This window comes from Scomber japonicus, chromosome 12, assembly GCF_027409825.1.
Source record: "Scomber japonicus isolate fScoJap1 chromosome 12, fScoJap1.pri, whole genome shotgun sequence".
In the NCBI taxonomy this organism is placed as follows: Eukaryota; Metazoa; Chordata; class Actinopteri; order Scombriformes; family Scombridae; genus Scomber; species Scomber japonicus.
The window spans coordinates 609,412-625,000 of NC_070589.1; the positions used below are offsets into that span (position 1 = coordinate 609,412).

General features: G+C 49.3%; 13 non-coding genes and 1 pseudogene across 13 annotated transcripts in view; all 14 read right to left on the bottom strand.

Annotated features, from left to right (window-relative positions):
- Window positions 1-381: 381 nt before the first annotated feature.
- On the bottom strand, window positions 382-500 carry LOC128370369 (5S ribosomal RNA). The gene has a single exon (XR_008322475.1). It is a non-coding gene; the product is annotated as a 5S ribosomal RNA (ribosomal RNA).
- Window positions 501-913: 413 nt separating this feature from the next.
- Window positions 914-1,032, bottom strand: LOC128370672 (5S ribosomal RNA). The gene has a single exon (XR_008322759.1). It is a non-coding gene; the product is annotated as a 5S ribosomal RNA (ribosomal RNA).
- A 413-nt stretch (window positions 1,033-1,445) lies between these two features.
- On the bottom strand, window positions 1,446-1,564 carry LOC128369914 (5S ribosomal RNA). Its single transcript, XR_008322076.1, has one exon. It is a non-coding gene; the product is annotated as a 5S ribosomal RNA (ribosomal RNA).
- Window positions 1,565-1,977: 413 nt separating this feature from the next.
- LOC128369887 (5S ribosomal RNA) lies at window positions 1,978-2,096 on the bottom strand. Its single transcript, XR_008322051.1, has one exon. It is a non-coding gene; the product is annotated as a 5S ribosomal RNA (ribosomal RNA).
- Window positions 2,097-2,509: 413 nt separating this feature from the next.
- Window positions 2,510-2,628, bottom strand: LOC128369862 (5S ribosomal RNA). Its single transcript, XR_008322028.1, has one exon. It is a non-coding gene; the product is annotated as a 5S ribosomal RNA (ribosomal RNA).
- Window positions 2,629-11,306: 8,678 nt separating this feature from the next.
- Window positions 11,307-11,420, bottom strand: LOC128369947 (uncharacterized; annotated as a pseudogene).
- Window positions 11,421-11,833: 413 nt separating this feature from the next.
- Window positions 11,834-11,952, bottom strand: LOC128369921 (5S ribosomal RNA). The gene has a single exon (XR_008322083.1). It is a non-coding gene; the product is annotated as a 5S ribosomal RNA (ribosomal RNA).
- A 412-nt stretch (window positions 11,953-12,364) lies between these two features.
- LOC128370370 (5S ribosomal RNA) lies at window positions 12,365-12,483 on the bottom strand. The gene has a single exon (XR_008322476.1). It is a non-coding gene; the product is annotated as a 5S ribosomal RNA (ribosomal RNA).
- A 413-nt stretch (window positions 12,484-12,896) lies between these two features.
- Window positions 12,897-13,015, bottom strand: LOC128370371 (5S ribosomal RNA). The gene has a single exon (XR_008322477.1). It is a non-coding gene; the product is annotated as a 5S ribosomal RNA (ribosomal RNA).
- A 414-nt stretch (window positions 13,016-13,429) lies between these two features.
- On the bottom strand, window positions 13,430-13,548 carry LOC128370372 (5S ribosomal RNA). Its single transcript, XR_008322478.1, has one exon. It is a non-coding gene; the product is annotated as a 5S ribosomal RNA (ribosomal RNA).
- Window positions 13,549-13,961: 413 nt separating this feature from the next.
- Window positions 13,962-14,080, bottom strand: LOC128370489 (5S ribosomal RNA). Its single transcript, XR_008322587.1, has one exon. It is a non-coding gene; the product is annotated as a 5S ribosomal RNA (ribosomal RNA).
- Window positions 14,081-14,493: 413 nt separating this feature from the next.
- Window positions 14,494-14,612, bottom strand: LOC128370490 (5S ribosomal RNA). Its single transcript, XR_008322588.1, has one exon. It is a non-coding gene; the product is annotated as a 5S ribosomal RNA (ribosomal RNA).
- A 412-nt stretch (window positions 14,613-15,024) lies between these two features.
- On the bottom strand, window positions 15,025-15,143 carry LOC128370374 (5S ribosomal RNA). Its single transcript, XR_008322480.1, has one exon. It is a non-coding gene; the product is annotated as a 5S ribosomal RNA (ribosomal RNA).
- Window positions 15,144-15,556: 413 nt separating this feature from the next.
- LOC128370375 (5S ribosomal RNA) overlaps window positions 15,557-15,589 on the bottom strand; it is a 119-nt gene continuing 86 nt past the window's right edge. Inside the window, exon 1 of the ribosomal RNA XR_008322481.1 lies at window positions 15,557-15,589. This exon is cut by the window's right edge and continues 86 nt beyond it. This is a non-coding gene — a ribosomal RNA (5S ribosomal RNA).

The following is a 15,589-nucleotide window of genomic DNA, read 5'->3' on the forward strand; positions in this document are numbered from 1 at the left end:
ATGCTGTGACACCACTGACAGTTGCTCACACCAGCTGAGTGGCGGATAATGGTGTCTCAGCCATCAAACACATGCTATCCTTTAACAGTACTTTGATAGAAATAGTTGTTTTTTTTCTGCGGAGAAACACACAGCTGGAAGGACTGCAACCTTGTTCCTCAGGCCATTTGTGTACATGCGGGATGATTGCAGGCTTTTTACAGGCTGTAACAGTGAGAACTGGAACCCTAAAAACTACTTGGAAAGTGAGGCGTCTCAGTGCCACCTCTCTGGCGTGCATTCAGACACAGCTGGAATGATTGCAGCTTTTGTTCCTCAAAGCCCTGTGTGCGGTGATGGAGCAACAGCGCCCTCCTTTGGTGACAGCTGAGAGGGAAAAAAAGCTTACAGCACCTGGTATTCCCAGGCGGTCTCCCATCCAAGTACTAACCAGGCCCGACCCTGCTTAGCTTCCGAGATCAGACGAGATCGGGCGTGTTCAGGGTGGTATGGCCGTAAGCGACGAAACAGGCCGCAGAAAGCCCATTTAAACATGCTGTGACACCACTGACAGTTGCTCACACCAGCTGAGTGGCGGATAATGGTGTCTCAGCCATCAAACACATGCTATCCTTTAACAGTACTTTGATAGGAATAGTTTTTTTTTTTCTGCGGAGAAACACACAGCTGGAAGGACTGCAACCTTGTTCCTCAGGCCATTTGTGTACATGCGGGATGATTGCAGGCTTTTTACAGGCTGTAACAGTGAGAACTGGAACCCTAAAAACTACTTGGAAAGTGAGGCGTCTCAGTGCCACCTCTCTGGCGTGCATTCAGACACAGCTGGAATGATTGCAGCTTTTGTTCCTCAAAGCCCTGTGTGCGGTGATGGAGCAACAGCGCCCTCCTTTGGTGACAGCTGAGAGGTAAAAAAAGCTTACAGCACCTGGTATTCCCAGGCGGTCTCCCATCCAAGTACTAACCAGGCCCGACCCTGCTTAGCTTCCGAGATCAGACGAGATTGGGCGTGTTCAGGGTGGTATGGCCGTAAGCGAAGAAACAGGCCGCAAAAAGCCCATTTAAACATGCTGTGACACCACTGACAGTTGCTCACACCAGCTGAGTGGCGGATAATGGTGTCTCAGCCATCAAACACATGCTATCCTTTAACAGTACTTTGATAGGAATAGTTTTTTTTTTTCTGCGGAGAAACACACAGCTGGAAGGACTGCAACCTTGTTCCTCAGGCCATTTGTGTACATGCGGGATGATTGCAGGCTTTTTACAGGCTGTAACAGTGAGAACTGGAACCCTAAAAACTACTTGGAAAGTGAGGCGTCTCAGTGCCACCTCTCTGGCGTGCATTCAGACACAGCTGGAATGATTGCAGCTTTTGTTCCTCAAAGCCCTGTGTGCGGTGATGGAGCAACAGCGCCCTCCTTTGGTGACAGCTGAGAGGGAAAAAAAGCTTACAGCACCTGGTATTCCCAGGCGGTCTCCCATCCAAGTACTAACCAGGCCCTACCCTGCTTAGCTTCCGAGATCAGACGAGATCGGGCGTGTTCAGGGTGGTATGGCCGTAAGCTACGAAACAGGCCGCAGAAAGCCCATTTAAACATGCTGTGACACCACTGACAGTTGCTCACACCAGCTGAGTGGCGGATAATGGTGTCTCAGCCATCAAACACATGCTATCCTTTAACAGTACTTTGATAGGAATAGTTGTTTTTTTTCTGCGGAGAAACACACAGCTGGAAGGACTGCAACCTTGTTCCTCAGGCCATTTGTGTACATGCGGGATGATTGCAGGCTTTTTACAGGCTGTAACAGTGAGAACTGGAACCCTAAAAACTACTTGGAAAGTGAGGCGTCTCAGTGCCACCTCTCTGGCGTGCATTCAGACACAGCTGGAATGATTGCAGCTTTTGTTCCTCAAAGCCCTGTGTGCGGTGATGGAGCAACAGCGCCCTCCTTTGGTGACAGCTGAGAGGGAAAAAAAGCTTACAGCACCTGGTATTCCCAGGCGGTCTCCCATCCAAGTACTAACCAGGCCCGATCCTGCTTAGCTTCCGAAATCAGACGAGATCGGGCGTGTTCAGGGTGGTATGGCCGTAAGCGACGAAACAGGCCGCAGAAAGCCCATTTAAACATGCTGTGACACCACTGACAGTTGCTCACACCAGCTGAGTGGCGGATAATGGTGTCTCAGCCATCAAACACATGCTATCCTTTAACAGTACTTTGATAGGAATAGTTGTTTTTTTTCTGCGGAGAAACACACAGCTGGAAGGACTGCAACCTTGTTCCTCAGGCCATTTGTGTACATGCGGGATGATTGCAGGCTTTTTACAGGCTGTAACAGTGAGAACTGGAACCCTAAAAACTACTTGGAAAGTGAGGCGTCTCAGTGCCACCTCTCTGGCGTGCATTCAGACACAGCTGGAATGATTGCAGCTTTTGTTCCTCAAAGCCCTGTGTGCGGTGATGGAGCAACAGCGCCCTCCTTTGGTGACAGCTGAGAGGGAAAAAAAGCTTACAGCACCTGGTAGTCCCAGGCGGTCTCCCATCCAAGTACTAACCAGGCCCGACCCTGCTTAGCTTCCGAGATCAGACGAGATCGGGCGTGTTCAGGGTGGTATGGCCGTAAGCTACGAAACAGGCCGCAGAAAGCCCATTTAAACATGCTGTGACACCACTGACAGTTGCTCACACCAGCTGAGTGGCGGATAATGGTGTCTCAGCCATCAAACACATGCTATCCTTTAACAGTACTTTGATAGGAATAGTTGTTTTTTTTTCTGTGGAGAAACACACAGCTGGAAGGACTGCAACCTTGTTCCTCAGGCCATTTGTGTACATGCGGGATGATTGCAGGCTTTTTACAGGCTGTAACAGTAAGAACTGGAACCCTAAAAACTACTTGGAAAGTGAGGCGTCTCAGTGCCACCTCTCTGGCGTGCATTCAGACACAGCTGGAATGATTGCAGCTTTTGTTCCTCAAAGCCCTGTGTGCGGTGATGGAGCAACAGCGCCCTCCTTTGGTGACAGCTGAGAGGGAAAAAAAGCTTACAGCACCTGGTATTCCCAGGCACTTTCTCCACCAAGTCCCTAAACGCCCGTCAACCGACCAATGGTTGAGCAATGTTGAGCAGAGTTGAGGAGCGATCAGCCAATGGTTGAGCAATGTTGAGCAGAGCTCAGCGCTCAACAGACCAATCATTGAGCGAGGATCAGAATACGTCAGCTAATGTATTCACCGGTCATTGCCACTACTGTCAACGGAGGATTCACTCAGGTAAATTGTATTCTCTTCATCCTTTGCTAGTTAATTTTTTTAAGGTATATATTAAGCTGTATCGATTTTGTAGAAAGAGAAAAGATTCTGTGTCATAACACGGTCGTTGTGTATAAAGGGAAGACATTGAAGGTATGTTTTTAGCTGCTGGGTAGACTTCAGTCAACCTAACGCCGATTTGTCTGTGAGTAACCATATTACTCGTGGTTGGTCTCGTTTTAATCGTGGCAATCTAAGCTTTCCAACGGTGTATGGCATGACTATATTCACCCAAGTTGATTAATGTGCGTCTGTAGCTAGCTAACGCGGCTAACAAGACTGTTTACAATGAGTTGAAAGTGTGTTGTTAGAAGAAAGTTTTCTTAGTATTAATCTATAATTCGTCGAAATTTGTTTGAGTTGGGGGCTATCTGCAAAGTTTTCTGTCAGGTTCATCCGCCTCATGAGGTAATTAGTCTGCTAGCGGTCAGCGCAACGACGATTACAGTAGCACTAGTGGCTATGTCGCACACCTGCACACCTGTTGCTTTTCAGCGACAATCAACATTTTCTTGGTCAATTTGATGTGGATATGTGTTAATGTGGGTAAATGTGACTGTTTAGACAACAGCCGATGCCAGAGTAAGTGTAACATAAAGCAATTTGGCGACCGTGTTAATCTCTTGTTGCATGGGATGCGCTGCATACCTGGTAAACAGCAATTTCTAACAACATAGGGCTATTTAGAACAATCTGGCGAGCGTGTTGTCCTAGGCTAATACACCAACAGCACATTTCTGTATAATAAAGGGCTACGTATTGTCAATCTAAATTATCTGCTTTTAGTTTTACTCAGGGAGGGAAAGGATGTCATTGCATGAAATACTGTATTGGGTGACTAATTCCAGCTTTGAAATGTTGCTAGACTGAACTAATGACAGCCCGCTGTATAGTAGGCTAACCACTGTAACAGCTGTGTTGTGTAACTAAATACTGTCATCCAGTTTAAATAAATAACTTGGCTGTCTTGCTTTGACCTTATTCATATGATGACTACTGACTGTAAATAAGCCATGTTTAAAAGTTTTGTTACAGTCACTTGTTGGAAAGTTAAATGAACAGTCATCACTGTCTGATCCCTATTACCTGTGTTTACATTACCAGAAAGAATGGAGAGCCATGATAGCTATGAGTGTGAGGTATGCAACAAGAGGTTTACTCTGAAGTCCAACCTCACACGCCACATGAAGCTCCATTACCCAAAGCAGCATGCCTGTGACGTGTGTGGGAAGAGCTTCGCTACCCAGCCCCAGCTGGACCTACACCAGAAACAGCACCAGTACCCCAACATCCCTTTGTACAAGCAGGGAGAGGCCCGGTTGAGGTGTACGGCAGCTGCCAAGGCTGAGGCAGACAACCCCAACAAGAAGGTGGACCCGACCTGGCTGGACCCCGTGAAGGCGGAGGCCGCTGCCAGAGAGGCTGGAGGGGAAATGTGGAGAGGCCAGCTCGTCATGACCTTTGGAAAGTACGCCGGGCAGACATTCAGGTGGCTGCTGGAGAATGACGCTGGTTGGGTGGCGTGGATACTGGCCGAATACATTCACCAGGGTGAGCTGAATGAGCTCATGAAGTGGCAGAAGGAGCGCCTGCAGGAATATGTTAACAACTTCCCCTCTGTCACCTGTCTAGTTGACAAGAAGCTGAAGGCAAGTTAGCTAGGTTAAAATTTCTACATGTACATGTGAGTGATAATCCACACTATTTCAAAACCATGATGTCTGGATCTTACTGTTTTTTTTGTTTTTGTTTTTTCAGGAAAAGACAGGCGCAGCGGTGTCATCCTTTTCCCAGCATGGCTCCAATTATGCCAGTGATGCCGAGCTATTGGCTGTGGCAGGTAATATTATTATGCTTACATATGGAATGAATTGACCATTGTATCCCTTCTAGAGCGACTTAAACTAATAATGTTTTTCTTTACTTCTGTCATTATGTTCATTTAGAATAACTATCTCAATTCTGTGTGTGTGTGTGTGTGTGTGTGTGTGTGTGTGTGCTTTGCAGAACAACTCCTGGATGAGTCCCAGGTCCCTGTCTCCACCCACATCACCACCGTGGGACAGCTCACCCCAGCCGCAGCTGCCAGCCAGGAGCCTGCCGTGCCACCATCGCAGGAGCCCTCTGTGTCCTCCGGCATCCACCTGGAAGGTTGGCAGAGGTACTGGGAGGAGCCACCCTCATCTGCCCAAGCACTTGGCATCGCCCTCCCAAACATTAAGTGGATGAAGAGCAACGAGGCATATGGCCTGTTTGAGAGGGCATCCCGCTATAAAAATGCCAAAGGTGACATTGTGGAGAGGAAGTTGCTGAAGGAGAAGATGGAGTTCCACCCACCCCCACTGCCTGTGTCCGTCAAGGGAGCAGTTCCCAGCATGCTCTCCTTTTTCACCACGCCTGCCTTCTTCTGGCGCCCCGTCGGTGTGATGAAGGCCATGATTCCCTGCCCCAACACCAACTGCCCTGCGCCGCCTGGGGAATACCTGGAGAGGAAGGGCTTCGGCAGCTATGCCAGGCAGGTGTGTGGCATGTCATCTTATTACACCCTCCTGACAGAGAAGCTGAAGTGCTCCTACTGCGAGAAGGTGAGGCATGTGTCGGTGGCGCACGACATCGAGGGGGAGGAGGAGGAGGAGGAGGAGGAAGATCACCATCAGCAGCAGCAGTACATTTGGCTGGCCTACAGTCCAAAAGTTCTGATGAGCCTCGCCCCTGCCGTTAGACGGATGTTCCCCGCCATTCTGTGTGGGAAGCGCGCCATCGACAGAGGAGTGGTGACTCTGCTGAGCGACCGCCTCAACGCCGTGTCGATGAGCAAGGTGCAGCGGCTGCTGAAACAGGGCCACCACGAGTGGTACATCGAGCGGCGTGACCTGTACCAGACTCTGCTGTACGACGCACACACAGCTGGCTCTTCGTCGACGGCAGCCTCATCCTCCTCGCAGAAGGGCATCCTCGCCTTCGCCAAGCCTGCAGGGACGTACACCCCTCCCATTCCCCAGTCTCCTCTTCCATCTGCCCGGGTGCTGAGGCGAGCACACCTCATCATGGAGATGGAGAAGATGCCAGTGTACCGCAGCGAGATCCTCAGCATGACTGGAGAATTCCTCTGCATAGACGGCACAAGAAAGGTATGCACGCAGCCATCATGTTATGGTAAAAGAAAAAAAAAATGCTGTGTGTCTTAACTGGTGACATTAATGTAATGTAATGATGTGTATGTTTTGATTTGGTCTGTTTTATGACAGGTCCTGAAGAAGATCTACGGGGACGGCCAGGGCACGATGCAGTACCTCACCAGCGTCCTGAACGAGTGGGGTCAGTTCCTGACGACGGTGGTGGTGGCAGCTGAGTCCGAGGGCTGCTATGCACGCATGGCCAGGGGTCTTGTGGCTCGGTTCGAGCGTGCCAACGCTCCAGCCCCGAGAGTCATCTACGCCGACAACAACTGCTGCCGGTACATTTTAATTTCATTAATTCCATCATAGCATAATGATATCTCATCACAATGTAATGATATTTAAAATAATTAATTCAGGTAATTATAATAACACATGACAAGTTATTTTAGTGAAACACTATTGCATAGATACTTTGTAGATGCATGCTATTTTTTTCCTATGTCATTTCAGTGACAGTGGCTCATCGTTCCTGGAGACCCTCTTCAGTGACTGGGTGAAGAGGGGTGCTGTGGTCCGTCTCGACATCAGGCACTGGCTGCACCGCTGGGATGCTGTTGTGATAAAGCAGAGCCACGCCAAGTACGGCGTTTTCATGAGTGCCATGGCGGGGGCGGTGTTGGCCTACAACAGGGGGGACATGTTGCTCTTGGTCCAGGCAGTGCGGAAGGGCAACGAGGAACTGTACGGCAACCACACCGACCAGCAGATGCTCGCCTTCCTCAAGCCGTCGCAGATCAAGAGCTACGTCAGGCGCATCACGAGGGGTGTTGAGGTAACTATTTGTAATAAGTTTGTAATAGAAACGCATCATGTGTAATAAAGCTGTGTTATATGAATAACATTTCTAATTATACCTTTCCCACCTGTGCGTTACAGGAGACTGCTGCGACCGTGGACTCCATCCTTGATGAGTTCAAGGGACCAGCAGGCCTCGACATCGACGGCATCCCCCTGTTCAAGTCCGCAGACGCCGTAGATGCGCATTGGGCAACGGCGAGCAAGCACCTCGGATGCATGCAGGCAAGTTAATTTGTGAATGGGTCAAGACAGATACAAGTATGGCCATGTTTAGACACATGGATGGGACAGAGTAATCATGAACCTCGTACTGTGGTGTGTGTTGCAGGACCCCCCTGGTGTTCCACTGTACGTGGCAGTGAGGACGGTGGTGCTGAACGGTGTGAAGCTGCAGAAGTACAGGTGCCGGCGTGGCAGCAATTCCCTGGAAGGGCTGCACTCCCATCTTGTAAACGCCATACCATCAAACAGATGCGGCATCATGCCATTCCAAGTGAGTAATGAAAACAAAACGCTTTGTCAACATCGTCAATTCTCATTTTTCTTTATTTTTAAAAAATATTTGTTTATTAGATTTTTTCAAGAATGTTATACAAATAGACAACATTATGCTTAAAGAAGGGCAACTTTAATTTTCAACTACAATAACGCCAGAAATGTGTTACATGCAATGTGTTTCAGGCGTACCTGATCGCCTTCGCCGTACAGTGGAACGCCAGGATGGAGTCCCTTCGCGTCGAGGGAGGGCGTGGTCGTCAGACGAGTTGTGTGGACGCTGCGAGGATCCAGCGAATGAATCGCCAGGCGGAGCTGCTCTTTGGCAAGGAGCACGTCTTTGAGCCGAATTTCGCTGCGCCTCTGCCGTACCCTGACGACTACAACCACCCGGACGAGGAGGAGCTGCTTGGCGTTGATTATGCCATGTGCCAATCCACCGCATTCACTGCAAGGCACTACTACGCGCAGAAAGGTACAGCATTTTTCATCACACAACAATATATACTAAAATCACCTGCCCGCTAACTGTCTGATAACCTTGTACTCATCACTACTAATCACAATGTAACTCAACACAATGTAATGTTTTGCAGCTGAGGAGGAGCAGTGCAGGAAGGACGAGGAGGAGGAGGAGGAGGGGAAAGGGGAGTCCGCTGCTGAGGAGAGTGGCGGGGAAGAGGAGGACGAGCAGGCTGACGAAGGTGTCGGAGGCATGTCGGAGGAGGACCCCATAGACCACGTCTGTGAGAAGCACGTGGTCCTCACTCAGGCAGAGCAGGTGGAGGAAGAGGACGACCCCGCTTTGCAGGATGTCCTGGCCAGCCAACGCCATCTCCATCTGCCTGGGATAGAGGAAGTGGAGGCCCTTGCGTCGCTTCTCCTCCAGCTGGCAGACGACAGCGACCACCACCACCTCGTGCCCGCCGTGCTGAGGCAGCAAATTGCCACGGCTGCTGCTGCTCTCCACGACCACGACCGGTCCGGCGTCAACTTCGTCAAGAAGTACGAGTCCAGGTGGGGCTATACCCTCTTTGGCCGTTGCCTCGGAGCCGACACGCCAGAGACCAGCGCGGCCCAGAAGACCAAGTTTGGCTGGATGAGGTACCCCCAAGCAGCGCAGGTGACCGAGGAGAGCCGTCTTCTGTACCTCCTGATTAAGATGCTGCAGCACTATCCCACCTGCAGCAAATTCCATTCGTCTCCCAGCAAGCTGACCTCGTCCATCAAAGGCCAGTACAAGAGGATCGCCGACAGAGTGAGGGACGACCCGGTCCTGGGCAGCCTCGCCATCCCGCTGCCCAACATAAACGCCAAGTCCATCAGCAACTTTTTCAGGAGGGAGGAGAAGATGGCCAACTTCAGGGCAACGGTCAGGCCAAGAGTGAAGACTCATCGGGACGTTCTGTCAGGCCAACCAATGCCTGATGCCCCTGCTCTGCCGTCGTCACTGCCACCACCAGACAGACCTCAGGTGCAGTACCAGGAGCCTCACCATGTCGCTGGCAAAAGGCGTGGGGAAAAGCGGAGGTAAGCTCTTCACTCACTCTATCTGTTTATTTTTTTGTGGAGAGCTGTACTGTATTGCACTGTATTATAGTATATGATACTCACAGTATTGTGCTTGTGTGTGTTTTTCTTTTATTTTTTACAGGTTGGACTTTGAAGAGCCGCAGCTGCAGTCAGAGCCACAGCCAGGCTGTCAACCAGGGCCTTCACACCGCAGTATCCAGCCCAAGCCTGCCACTGCATCCTACGTGTCATCTGCCGTGGCAAAAGCACCTGTCCTCCTAGTGCTGCCAACCCAACCACAGGCTCCGTCAGTGAGATTGCTGCCATCCGCCAACCCAGTCTTCCTCCCTGTCCTCCCACCCTGTCCTCCCGCCGTGAAACCTGTGATGCCCAACAAGTCCAATAAGCCATGTGGGGCTTGCAAAGTGCCGCAGTGTGGGGGGCAGCGGAAGAAATACACCCCTTCCAAAGACAAGGTGGCTGGAAGCAGCCAGAAAATCTTCACCTTTTGCCCCGCCACCAATATGTCCACCACACCTGGCTTCGAAGGTGTAACATACACCAGCTATGAACACTTTAAAAGTGTGGTGGACCAGGAACTGGAGAAGAGGAGAGCCACCCTCTAAACCTGTTGTGGGTTGCAATGACTGTCTGTCTGTCTGTCTGTCACTCACACTGACACACACACACACACGCAGGCACGCACGCACACACACACACACACACACACCATACTGACACACACACACACACACACACACACACACCATACTGATACACACACACACAATGATGTAAATACTGTGAAATTGATTTAAAATGTGTATTTTCCTTATGATCACTATGCTGTACTGTATGACACTGTAATATAGTCTATGGTACTTACAGCATTGTGCTTGTGTGTAACATATAACAGTTATGAACACTTCAAAACTGTGGTTGATGGGAACTGGAGAAGAGGAGAACATCCTTCTAACCTTGTTGTTGGTTACTGGACTGTCTGTCTGTCTCTCTCACACACACACACACACACACACACACACACACACACACACACACACACACACACACAATGATGTAAATACTGTGAAATTGTTTAAAAATGTTTTAAATGTTTATAACGTATATATTTATTTAACTTATTTGTGTGTTGTTTTACATTTCATACATGTTGTAATGTAATACATGTGTCATACAAAATGTTCATATACATGTTTCATTCATACCTACCTGTTACCTTTTGCATCAAGCATGTGGGATCCTTCACGTCATGTTTGATTTCATTCCTGTGGTGTCAATAAAATATTTTCATTGCATTTGAAAACGGCTCTGCTTATTACCTGGTGTTTACATAACAATTCCATATTTAAGTGTTTTACATTCACTGTATAAAAAGGGTCATTTTTTATTCATGTGTTGCCATGGCTTAATCGATTAATACTTACCAGTTATTAACTGCTTTACATACTAAAAATATCCACTTGGGTAACTTTTGTAACATGAACCTATGTTGGAGTGCAATGCTTGCCTAAAATTAAAACTTAACCTGAAATCAAGGGTCCAAAAAGCTGAATAAGAATACTTACCTGCATTATACTTACCTGAAACTAACTGGAGTGTGATGCTTACCTGAAATTAAAAGTTTACGTGAAATGAAGGGTCCAAAAAGAGGAATAAGAATACTGACCTGTTTTATACTTCCCTGAAATGAACTGCATTCAAACACAGGGGTTTGCACCTTTCAACTACAATTATTCTGTCAAGCAGTGTAAGGGATTATACATCTTTCAAGGAAATTACCCATCTTCATAAACCTTCAATGCAACCATTTACTGGAGATGTCAATCTATAGCTTTCTATTAGCTGGACAGGGGCTCGAACCTGTCATCTCATGAATGGTAAACCAACGCTCTACCCACTCGACCACAGCATCTTGCAGTACCAGGATCGTCCAGCAGGTGGCCCAGGATCGTGCTCATCCCAGGATCACCGATAGGGACTTGGGGGGGTCATGGCCCATTCCCAGGCGGTCTCCCATCCAAGTACTAACCAGGCCCGATCCTGCTTAGCTTCCGAGATCAGACGAGATCGGGCGTGTTCAGGGTGGTATGGCCGTAAGCGACGAAACAGGCCGCAGAAAGCCCATTTAAACATGCTGTGACACCACTGACAGTTGCTCACACCAGCTGAGTGGCGGATAATGGTGTCTCAGCCATCAAACACATGCTATCCTTTAACAGTACTTTGATAGGAATAGTTGTTTTTTTTCTGCGGAGAAACACACAGCTGGAAGGACTGCAACCTTGTTCCTCAGGCCATTTGTGTACATGCGGGATGATTGCAGGCTTTTTACAGGCTGTAACAGTGAGAACTGGAACCCTAAAAACTACTTGGAAAGTGAGGCGTCTCAGTGCCACCTCTCTGGCGTGCATTCAGACACAGCTGGAATGATTGCAGCTTTTGTTCCTCAAAGCCCTGTGTGCGGTGATGGAGCAACAGCGCCCTCCTTTGGTGACAGCTGAGAGGGAAAAAAACCTTACAGCACCTGGTATTCCCAGGCGGTCTCCCATCCAAGTACTAACCAGGCCCGACACTGCTTAGCTTCCGAGATCAGACGAGATCAGGCGTGTTCAGGGTGGTATGGCCGTAAGCTACTAAACAGGCCGCAGAAAGCCCATTTAAACATGCTGTGACACCACTGACAGTTGCTCACACCAGCTGAGTGGCGGATAATGGTGTCTCAGCCATCAAACACATGCTATCCTTTAACAGTACTTTGATAGGAATATTTTTTTTTTTTCTGCGGAGAAACACACAGCTGGAAGGACTGCAACCTTGTTCCTCAGGCCATTTGTGTACATGCGGGATGATTGCAGGCTTTTTACAGGCTGTAACAGTGAGAACTGGAACCCTAAAAACTACTTGGAAAGTGAGGCGTCTCAGTGCCACCTCTCTGGCGTGCATTCAGACACAGCTGGAATGATTGCAGCTTTTGTTCCTCAAAGCCCTGTGTGCGGTGATGGAGCAACAGCGCCCTCCTTTGGTGACAGCTGAGAGGGAAAAAAGCTTACAGCACCTGGTATTCCCAGGCGGTCTCCCATCCAAGTACTAACCAGGCCCGACCCTGCTTAGCTTCCGAGATCAGACGAGATCGGGCGTGTTCAGGGTGGTATGGCCGTAAGCGACGAAACAGGCCGCAGAAAGCCCATTTAAACATGCTGTGACACCACTGACAGTTGCTCACACCAGCTGAGTGGCGGATAATGGTGTCTCAGCCATCAAACACATGCTATCCTTTAACAGTACTTTGATAGGAATAGTTGTTTTTTTTCTGCGGAGAAACACACAGCTGGAAGGACTGCAACCTTGTTCCTCAGGCCATTTGTGTACATGCGGGATGATTGCAGGCTTTTTACAGGCTGTAACAGTGAGAACTGGAACCCTAAAAACTACTTGGAAAGTGAGGCGTCTCAGTGCCACCTCTCTGGCGTGCATTCAGACACAGCTGGAATGATTGCAGCTTTTGTTCCTCAAAGCCCTGTGTGCGGTGATGGAGCAACAGCGCCCTCCTTTGGTGACAGCTGAGAGGGAAAAAAAGCTTACAGCACCTGGTATTCCCAGGCGGTCTCCCATCCAAGTACTAACCAGGCCCGACCCTGCTTAGCTTCCGAGATCAGACGAGATCGGGCGTGTTCAGGGTGGTATGGCCGTAAGCTACGAAACAGGCCGCAGAAAGCCCATTTAAACATGCTGTGACACCACTGACAGTTGCTCACACCAGCTGAGTGGCGGATAATGGTGTCTCAGCCATCAAACACATGCTATCCTTTAACAGTACTTTGATAGGAATAGTTGTTTTTTTTTCTGCGGAGAAACACACAGCTGGAAGGACTGCAACCTTGTTCCTCAGGCCATTTGTGTACATGCGGGATGATTGCAGGCTTTTTACAGGCTGTAACAGTAAGAACTGGAACCCTAAAAACTACTTGGAAAGTGAGGCGTCTCAGTGCCACCTCTCTGGCGTGCATTCAGACACAGCTGGAATGATTGCAGCTTTTGTTCCTCAAAGCCCTGTGTGCGGTGATGGAGCAACAGCGCCCTCCTTTGGTGACAGCTGAGAGGGAAAAAAAGCTTACAGCACCTGGTATTCCCAGGCGGTCTCCCATCCAAGTACTAACCAGGCCCGACCCTGCTTAGCTTCCGAGATCAGACGAGATCGGGCGTGTTCAGGGTGGTATGGCCGTAAGCGACGAAACAGGCCGCAGAAAGCCCATTTAAACATGCTCTGACACCACTGACAGTTGTTCACACCAGCTGAGTGGCGGATAATGGTGTCTCAGCCATCAAACACATGCTATCCTTTAACAGTACTTTGATAGGAATAGTTTTTTTTTTTCTGCGGAGAAACACACAGCTGGAAGGACTGCAACCTTGTTCCTCAGGCCATTTGTGTACATGCGGGATGATTGCAGGCTTTTTACAGGCTGTAACAGTGAGAACTGGAACCCTAAAAACTACTTGGAAAGTGAGGCGTCTCAGTGCCACCTCTCTGGCGTGCATTCAGACACAGCTGGAATGATTGCAGCTTTTGTTCCTCAAAGCCCTGTGTGCGGTGATGGAGCAACAGCGCCCTCCTTTGGTGACAGCTGAGAGGGAAAAAAAGCTTACAGCACCTGGTATTCCCAGGCGGTCTCCCATCCAAGTACTAACCAGGCCCGACCCTGCTTAGCTTCCGAGATCAGACGAGATCGGGCGTGTTCAGGGCGGTATGGCCGTAAGCGACGAAACAGGCCGCAGAAAGCCCATTTAAACATGCTGTGACACCACTGACAGTTGCTCACACCAGCTGAGTGGCGGATAATGGTGTCTCAGCCATCAAACACATGCTATCCTTTAACAGTACTTTGATAGGAATAGTTTTTTTTTTTCTGCGGAGAAACACACAGCTGGAAGGACTGCAACCTTGTTCCTCAGGCCATTTGTGTACATGCGGGATGATTGCAGGCTTTTTACAGGCTGTAACAGTGAGAACTGGAACCCTAAAAACTACTTGGAAAGTGAGGCGTCTCAGTGCCACCTCTCTGGCGTGCATTCAGACACAGCTGGAATGATTGCAGCTTTTGTTCCTCAAAGCCCTGTGTGCGGTGATGGAGCAACAGCGCCCTCCTTTGGTGACAGCTGAGAGGGAAAAAAAGCTTACAGCACCTGGTATTCCCAGGCGGTCTCCCATCCAAGTACTAACCAGGCCCGACCCTGCTTAGCTTCCGAGATCAGACGAGATCGGGCGTGTTCAGGGCGGTATGGCCGTAAGCGACGAAACAGGCCGCAGAAAGCCCATTTAAACATGCTGTGACACCACTGACAGTTGCTCACACCAGCTGAGTGGCGGATAATGGTGTCTCAGCCATCAAACACATGCTATCCTTTAACAGTACTTTGATAGGAATAGTTTTTTTTTTCTGCGGAGAAACACACAGCTGGAAGGACTGCAACCTTGTTCCTCAGGCCATTTGTGTACATGCGGGATGATTGCAGGCTTTTTACAGGCTGTAACAGTGAGAACTGGAACCCTAAAAACTACTTGGAAAGTGAGGCGTCTCAGTGCCACCTCTCTGGCGTGCATTCAGACACAGCTGGAATGATTGCAGCTTTTGTTCCTCAAAGCCCTGTGTGCGGTGATGGAGCAACAGCGCCCTCCTTTGGTGACAGATGAGAGGGAAAAAAAGCTTACAGCACCTGGTATTCCCAGGCGGTCTCCCATCCAAGTACTAACCAGGCCCGACCCTGCTTAGCTTCCGAGATCAGACGAGATCGGGCGTGTTCAGGGTGGTATGGCCGTAAGCTACGAAACAGGCCGCAGAAAGCCCATTTAAACATGCTGTGACACCACTGACAGTTGCTCACACCAGCTGAGTGGCGGATAATGGTGTCTCAGCCATCAAACACATGCTATCCTTTAACAGTACTTTGATAGGAATAGTTTTTTTTTTTCTGCGGAGAAACACACAGCTGGAAGGACTGCAACCTTGTTCCTCAGGCCATTTGTGTACATGCGGGATGATTGCAGGCTTTTTACAGGCTGTAACAGTGAGAACTGGAACCCTAAAAACTACTTGGAAAGTGAGGCGTCTCAGTGCCACCTCTCTGGCGTGCATTCAGACACAGCTGGAATGATTGCAGCTTTTGTTCCTCAAAGCCCTGTGTGCGGTGATGGAGCAACAGCGCCCTCCTTTGGTGACAGCTGAGAGGGAAAAAAAGCTTACAGCACCTGGTATTCCCAGGCGGTCTC